Here is an 8,962-nt window from a genome sequence, read left to right on the forward strand (position 1 = left end):
AGCTCGGCTCGAGCTCAACCGAGTAATGTAAAACTACTTCTCATATAGTTCTAGGGTTTTATATATACAATGTCATTTCCACTTTCCTCGTAAGATTAAGATTTAAGGGGCAATTACTCACTTCAACATATTATGTTATCACCCTTTAAAGCGTATGCTTGTAAACAATATGAACAGAATTTTGGTAACTCCAGTAAACCAGGCGGTACCTTTTTAAGAGAATATGTTTTCTCATATGAACCATCATCCTAACCTCGGAACAATAGTAAACCATATTGGTGTGACCTCATCAATATGAAATGTTTACTTAAGCTATAGCTTAAAAGAAAAAAATTGGTTTCATGAGCTACTAAAACATTGAAACCTTCAAATGTGAGGTCTTCAAATACGAGTTTTTTGAATTTAAAACTTCATACGTATACGACCAGTTTTAAGATTGTGAGAATCATATAAACACTTTTACTTATTTTAAAGTAAAACATTAAGTGAGAGAAAGGTTACGTAACCACCAAACCATATTCCTTTCTCGGTTTTCAAAACTAGGGTTGTGCAAATTTCGGGTTTACCCAAAAGAATACCCAAAGCCTAGACCGATAACATAAAAAACATGCCTCGCATGTCCACAACTAAGCTTGTTTCATTTTTTGCATCCAAATGTTTTCACAGGATGAAAAAGAAATAGAAGTGTACAAGGATGATTACAGTTGATGAGAACCAAAAAAACAAAATCCATAAGACAGTATACATGAAAACCACCACCATTCAATGCCATCAGTCACATCAATGACGCTATCGCTCATGTCGATTCATCCTCCAAAACACCCATATTGGTCACAACCCGTCGTCGCACATAAGTCAAACCTTAAAAGGTTTGACTTCAAAACAATGTGTGCTTACAACAAACAACAAGATTCAAAGCTTGTGGATCATGTGTACGAAATTCGCCGGTTTCTCACCCTCCCTCTTTTCGAAGCAATACTTGAAATCAAAGAATTTGCTTCGAGGGCAAAACGGTCCAAACCCATTAGTTTCAACCCGAGGCTTTTATACAAATACACCATCCGACTTTCACCACCTTCAACCGATTCCAACTCACTCGCCTGTCCACGCGATATAACCGTATATAGCTTCAAAGGCTGACTATCGTTGACCTTCCCATTGTCATTACACATCTCTTTTGAACTACTATCGATCGTAACCATCAGAATTCCAGCTGACTTAGGGTCTTGATTTGACGGGTCGAACACGAAATGAAAACTCCCAAAAGTTAAATCGGGGTATTTAAACAGGTTTACAAGAATATCACAAACGCCAACGATTTTTCGGTTGTTTTTCTTAAAATGAGTTTGTTTAGTACTGCCACGTGTGGCTCTATATATGCATGAAGCTTCTCTTAAGCCGCTTAGATAAGCACCGTGCATGGTGGCGGGGTGTTGACGGTTGGTAGCTTCACCCGCAAAGAAAAGTCGGTTTTCAACGTTTTCTGCAAGTGTGTCATAATCACTACCCGAAGAGTGTACCCGTACGTGAGTATGAACCGTATGAGAGAGGATCGTTTCCCCATTTTGTACAAACGGATTGGATGGGGTCAGGTACATCAATACCCTTTGGACCGTATATGCCTGTGAAAATAATATCAAAAAACGCAAAATTAACTTAAAGATTGCCACTTTATTATTTTTCACAAACAAGTATAAAAACATAGCTAAAATAGCATAGCCAACATGTTAAAAGTCACCCAATGTCTACTTTTAACGCGCAAAACCTCGCTTATCGTGTTATTCAAAGATTTAGAATAATATTGTAATCCTATGATTTTCATGATCAGAAATACCTCGTTAAATATTTTACGAAACAACTATAAATATGAACAAGAAAGTGTACATAACTCGTTCGAACCCAAACCCGTTTTGGCAGTTACCCAACTCACCGAACCCGACAATCTTGCACCTCTAGAGATCAAAAACTGAACTTAGAAACTGTTACCTCTATTTACTTATAAATGGGTCAATGGTGATTGTGTTTTATCTTAAACGGGTCAAATAACAAAAACTTAGCTAACATTAACGAGTCAAATAAAAAGTGTCCGAAAAAACTGAAAACCAAAAAACCCGAAAACCGAACCGAATCACAATTCGGTTTTCGGTTTGGTTCCTAACTCCGAATTGTGAATTCAGTTTTCAGTTATCGACTCCAGAAATCTTGCTTATTCAAAGATCCGAAGCAAATTCAACAAGATAAACCAAAAAATAACGAGTTTAATCAGATAACTGATCCGAATAAACTGGTTTAATCAGTTGAATTTGGTTCAGTTACAGATATTCCTATCTCGAATCATTAGGTTTTCAGTTAGGGCCAAAAAATATTCAAAACCGATATCCGAGGTGATGAATACCCCTAAGTCAATCGACTAAAAAGTCCCCCAAAGTCTGTTTTTAACACATACAACCTCTTATATCATTTTTATTCAAAAACTTACATTATCATCATGATACTGTAACAATATTTTTTCGGTAAAAGAATGTAACATATTAATAATCTATGTATATTTTTGAAAAATGAACAAAAAAGTGCCTGCGGGTCAACCCAACCTAGCCCACCAAAAGAACCCATGTTGACCCATTGACCAAGTAATTATAAACTTTAGTACCTCGAAGGATGCTTAAAACACGATGCAGTAAAGTAGACGGCTGAGTCGACTCAAAAGTTCTTGCAGCTTCACCAGCAACCAATGCAACAAGAACCGAACCGCCAGAAACCGTATGATAACTATAAAACAAGAAAAACTCGCCCCGTGTATTACTATTCTCGCTAAGACACCCAAACGTATCCAAATCTTCACCCCAAAACACATTCGAAAACACCATCGCAACCTTATTCAACAACCCGAATCCCAACTTATCAATCGCTTTAAGTTTCCTTTCGGGTAATTCAGGTTCAAACTTCACAGTCCGTTTCTTTAACACACCAAGCGGAACCGTGCATAACACCATATCCGCTTGATACGTTTGATCCCCACAAACAACCTCCACACCTTTGTTACCGTACCGAACCGTTTGAACAACTTTTTCATAAAAAATCGGAACCCCGTCACATAACGCTTCAATTAACCGCCAATTCCCGCCTGCAAGAAAACAATGATCCCCGCCCATTTCGTAAGGATCGTCCTGATCCCAATACGCAGCCGAAAGATTCGAAAGACAACCCGCGTTCGCGTATTCCAAATTCGCAAAATGCCAATCGAGTAACTGCTTTTCCTCGCGAGTTTTCATGACAGTGTACAGCTGTCCAAGCTTTTCAAGAACCGAGCCTAATGATATATCAGCAGCTGACTTCCCCATAATTTGTCTAAATTCCGTAACTTTATCCAAAAGTCGGTTAAAAATAAACTCTATTTTCGAATCAATTTCATCACCAACGGGTCGACCTTGCGGGTCATGCAACGGGCATTTATCTCTAACTTTATGAAGCGGGATCGAGAGCTGTCGAGCCAACACGCCAAGCGGGTTCGCATGAATACCCGTAATAACACTACCACCGAGATCCACCGCAGCATAATTACCCTTTTGCCCCATCTTTTGCGTATAAACCCTCCCACCGGGCCGGTTCCTACCTTCTAAAACAACCACTTTAAACCCAAAAGCTAACAACTGTCGAGCCGCAGCCAACCCCGCAAGGCCCGCACCGATTATAATAACCGACCCCTCGGTCGCCTCTTCGGGCATCTGCGCCTTGAACGGCGGCGAAACCCCAAAATTAATATACCCATTAAACAGTAAAAAATCATACGCCGAATGTATCAACTGTTCGTACTCGTTACTAACCGTTTCCCTAATCTGCCCTTTCGAAAGCCACCCGTGGACGTTAGCTCTCCACCGCGATAAAATATGATTCCTATCAACGATATAATCGTTCTGCTGCTTCCCGTCTAACTCACTAACAACATTAGCCCGTATCTCTTCCTCAAGCAACGTGTCGATCGGAAACCCTAACGAAAGCGCTATCATCGCTTCCTTCTCGGTTTCTTTCTCCAACTCCTTCTTCGTTCTAAACCGCTTCCTACTCGACCCGCCTAACTGCTTCTCTAAATAATCATCCATCAGATTCTCATCGTAGCTTTTCGAAGCCGTGTCTTTCTTAACAACCTTTTCGATACCGAACCCGGAGTGGTTTCCATCGAATTCTAACTAAATAACACAAACCCAGATCGAATTTCAACAAACCCAGATCAAATTTGTTGTGAATGTTATGAATGTGATGAATTAGCACATGAAAAAGCCCTAATTGGTGGTTAAATTGGGGTCAAATTGAAGGTGAAAGATTGGTGAATCGTAAGGTAACTGGATTTATAATATGGGTTATGAATATATGGAAGAATTGAGGATTAAACGTACCGTTAGTTATCGGAAGTTGAATGGCGTTATCGGCAATTTGAAAGGTTGAGGGGGGAAAATTAGGGCTTTTTTTGGAAGGAAACTGACGGTGAAAGAATGTGTTTCGTTCGTTATTTGGAGGGAAATTGAAGATATTATTATTACTGGGCTTTGGAATAATTGGCCCAAATCGAAGACCGTGTTTTACGACGGACTGTTAAACTGAACAAAAAATAATTGTGACAACGTTGAACCACACATACTTTAATACACACAATATGGCGCGATCGTGATACGCCAATATGTGTGATTTAGTTATTGATGATTTGAAATGAAATCCGAGAATGTATGACGCGTTGACAACTGCTTTGCTTTATATAAGAAGGAAAAAGAATCGATTGTTATAGATCTTGTTATGATATTGTGTGTATAACTTAGATATTTAATGTTACTAGGTGCGATAGAAGGTGGTCAATTATTTAATTTTTCACGTAATGCGTCTACGTAGGGGTGTAATACGGATGTTGCTGAAATAGGTGGTGTTATGACGCCATGAGTTTGTGTCATTTATGTGCATTGATAATTAGGGGTGGGGAAGGGCTTGCGGGTTTGGGTTCGGGTTTATCCAAACCCAATCTATTTTCTATTTACCGTATTTACGAATGAACTCATATATTTTTGCGTGAACGAACCCATTATCATTAAAAAAAATAAAACCACTGATTATGAAAATAGCTAATTGCATAAATCACCTCTGTGGTGAACACCGTTTTGCATGAATCAACCCCGTTGTGGGTTTTTCGAGGTATCACCCTTGTGGTCAACATTTTTTTGCAATTGGTCCATCCATCACCGTTACTTCTTCTCGTTAAAATGAGGGGCACATCGGTCATTACACTAATAAAACCAACCCCACAAGAAACCCCCTCTCCTTTTAACAAGTTACTGTAGGACATGTGTCACGATTTTATAAACAATATTAATAAAACAAATAAATAATCTCTTTATACAATTTGGGAAATTGTAGTAAATATACCGTATACAAATCTAAAAGAGAATAACAACATTTATAACATCTATATACATAACTTGATTCATACCGAGGACATTAACTTGTGCTCCTATAGTGAATTCTATAACCGAGTCGAAGTCGAGTTGATCATCGTGTTGAAACCGCATCGGAGTCGTGTTGACAGAGACCTACCGAGACATGAGCATCACTTCCTAGTCGTGTCTTCTTATGTGGTCATTCTCTTGGTGAACTTGTCTTGATCACCAAAAGATATTCGTATCTTCCTAGTTGCAAGATTGAACAAACTGTAGTTCTCGGTTGTGGCTGAGGATTTCTATTGAACAGGGGTCCCTTAAAACAGATTCCGGGCTACCTCCGCGAGCCCGTCTGTTTCTCAGGTTACAACAGCCGAAGCAGTATGTACAACCGGGATTACCCTAGCACCCTAACTTTATTTATAATGAGAGATCGTGATCTAGAGAGAGAGAGAGATAGAGAGAGAGTTAGAATTGTGAACACATATCATCGGCAGAGAGCCATTTGGTTTCATGTGCATGGTAACGAGCTACTTAGGTTGTGTGTGCATTCAGGTCGTGAGTGATCTGATTTGTCGGTGTGTCGGTATATCAAAACTGCTCACCCACCTATCTATATATAGTGGTTTAGATGATGAGTCACCATGACACGTGTCAACACAAGACACACATACGTGACACATGCCACTAAGGTGTCACACATGCAGCACACACTCACCTGGTGACGACACATGCCACTGAGGTGTCACACATGCATCACACACTCACCTGGTGATGACACATGTCACTGAGGTGTCACACACTCGCTACACAATCGACACTTGTCATCTGGTTCAACCACCAAAAATGCTAAGGCGACTCGCAAGCGTTCTACCAATGTGGGACAAACACATTTCTTTGTTTACCAATGTTCAAGTTCTCAACTACACACTTTAGAGTATTGATATTGCATTCATCTTTACTATTTGGACTCATTAATAGCTAGATTATTAGTAAAACAAAATAATAAATATTATTAGTACAAAAATTTCCAACAATCCCCCACATGAATGAAGATCGATCCGTACACTCACGTGTCAAATAGAGTTACAACGGTTGAGCATTGCAGGATAGGTAGCGTTAGCTTTGAACCTTCCTTTGTGAAACATACTTAGTCTCCTATCGGTTGGTAGACGCGATGTCCTTGAACCAATCCCCTTCTGATGTAGACGTTATTACATTTCACACAACACTCTTCCTAGTCTGGTTAACCCCTCATTGTCGTGTTCGTTCTTGGTCATGGAACATTAGTTTGGTTCTGTGAGAGCTCTAGGATTTGCGCCCCCCACAAATCCATTCGAAACCGACCCCACATATCTCTTACATAGGTGATTTGATCCTCAAATCATTATGGTTACCATTATCCACATATCATTAACCATCACATAATTGATTTGACATTCAAATCATTAAAAGCTTAATGGTTATCATGATCCTCATATCATTAACCATATGTTATGCTTAGCCTCCCCTTGTCACTAACTATCATTGGAATGGACTAGGACGTTATTTAAACACCCTTCATTGTTTAGGGGGATATGAATATTAGCTTATGTATCAACTTATACATAAGTATACCCCCATAGTGACCACCCTTAGATCACGCAGTTAGGCTGTCCTATTGAACCTAGATCTTGGGATCTCCAATCTCATAGGTTAGGTTTTCCTTTGCACTCATTTTCTTCATGGGCTTTAGTCTCATTCCACAACTCCATCTTTCATCAACCCTTAGGTTGTTGGATCCAAAAACATTATCTATGACTTCGTCAAGTCAATACTAGATAATTGCGCAACTAAGATGAGTTGTTATGATGTGTTCTTAACTTCCAAGCCTATAATCATCTTCTAAGACTACAACGTTGCTAGATTCACTCCAAAGCTTGTTATAACAACTGTCTTTTGAAGAAATAGTTCTCATTTTAGAAAAACACATCTTCATTATGCCAATATTAGACATTTATCTAGATATTGATTTCAACCAATTGGCAGTGGAGTCTAATCACTAAATTAGCTCTTCATGACCATTGTGTACTTAATCGGGTCACATGTTTGCAATAATCCTTATGCCAATCATTCCAAGTTCAAATTCAAGACACCCTCACATTGAAGTGTTACTAAATAATATCATCTAACTTTCTGATGGTATAAAGAAAATCGTGGTAAGCTCTTTCTTTTGTTTTATCTAACTTACTGATTGGGTAAATAAAAGATTTTCCTTTCTACATAGGTCTGAGATATTATCTCAATCACCATTGCCCACATTTCTTGCATTTTGACATTGTTTGTTTAAGTTTACTTATGACCATATATCGATACTTATGATTGAAACAATACTACGCCATTGTATCAGTGAGTTCATCGATGTTACCAATAAAGCAACGCATGCCTTGTCATAAGCTTCGATCACTTTCTAGTGTCTAAGCTAATCCTTTTCATACGGCAGTTAACAAGCCATCACAAACTTAGTCGCATCTAGGAGAACTTGGAAAGTTGAGATCTACTCAAGATCCTCAAGAGTTATGTTACTACCTTAGATTAAATGAAATCTCTCTTTAACTTGTCTATACGCAAACTCACTCTCGTGTATGTTTTGAATGTTCCACGTTAATTAGTCTTCGCCAAGCACATAACAAGTACTAGTCTAGCATGCTTAGACTATAATACTTAGGCCTGTGAACAGAAGATGCATCATTCTGATTCTTCACAGCCTTAAGAGATAACATATTATCTCTTCACAACATTCATTTCTTAGTTTTAGACAAAATAATCTGATTTCATTTACCGTTTCGAAACCTCACTTTTAGAATGTCTTAACCCCAAAGTTAATCTCATTTGCTAAGGTTATAACCAGTTTGCCTTTAACCTCCAAGGCCTTAACCATTGACTTATAGAGACTTAAACATAAGTCTATAATCTAAGTCACGTTGATGAACACATTTATCACAACTTGATAAATGGTACTCGTCTATAATCACTATTATGGATTAAATGGAATCACTTAGATTGCCATTGAACAGAAAGGCAATTACATATGCCCAAACCGAGAACAAATCCTCCACATAGTTCAAACAATATTGATAGTGATATAAGTACGAACAAGGTCATCATTATTGTAATTCTCTTATAATAAATACCCCAAAATTAATTATAGTAATTTAGAAAAATAACATATATTCCTTTCATATATTTATAATCATCGAAACACACTTGTACATTTTCATGTTGATGCTCGCAACATTGAATGACATATCTCGTTCTTGTGTATTTCATTTTAATACACTCACGACGTTTGCACTTGACGTAATTAGATTATGATTTCTTGACACGAGCTTATTGTCAACGGAACAACTCTGAAGTTGTTTATTGTGCAAATCTCTTGTTGCATTTTCCATTAAACGAATAATATACAAAATAACATTTTGTAAGTCATAATACACATTAGTTTATTTCGTTGTAAAATTGCACGTGTTATCCGAAGATACTGAACACACAATAATACAACC

At 38.1% G+C, this 8,962-nt stretch overlaps 1 pseudogene across 1 annotated transcript; it reads right to left on the reverse strand.

Moving 5' to 3' along the window:
* Window positions 1-626: 626 nt before the first annotated feature.
* Window positions 627-4,539, reverse strand: LOC143564107 (lysine-specific histone demethylase 1 homolog 2-like; annotated as a pseudogene). Its single transcript, XR_013140791.1, has 2 exons — window positions 2,651-4,539; window positions 627-1,622 (listed from the first exon to the last, which is right to left on the reverse strand). The product of XR_013140791.1 is annotated as a lysine-specific histone demethylase 1 homolog 2-like (transcript).
* Between the last annotated feature and the right edge of the window lie 4,423 nt (window positions 4,540-8,962).

The sequence above is a fragment of the Bidens hawaiensis genome, unplaced genomic scaffold, assembly GCF_021521415.1.
Source record: "Bidens hawaiensis isolate Kalapana, Puna unplaced genomic scaffold, B.hawaiensis_p1.1 tig00021722_1, whole genome shotgun sequence".
In the NCBI taxonomy this organism is placed as follows: domain Eukaryota; kingdom Viridiplantae; phylum Streptophyta; class Magnoliopsida; order Asterales; family Asteraceae; genus Bidens; species Bidens hawaiensis.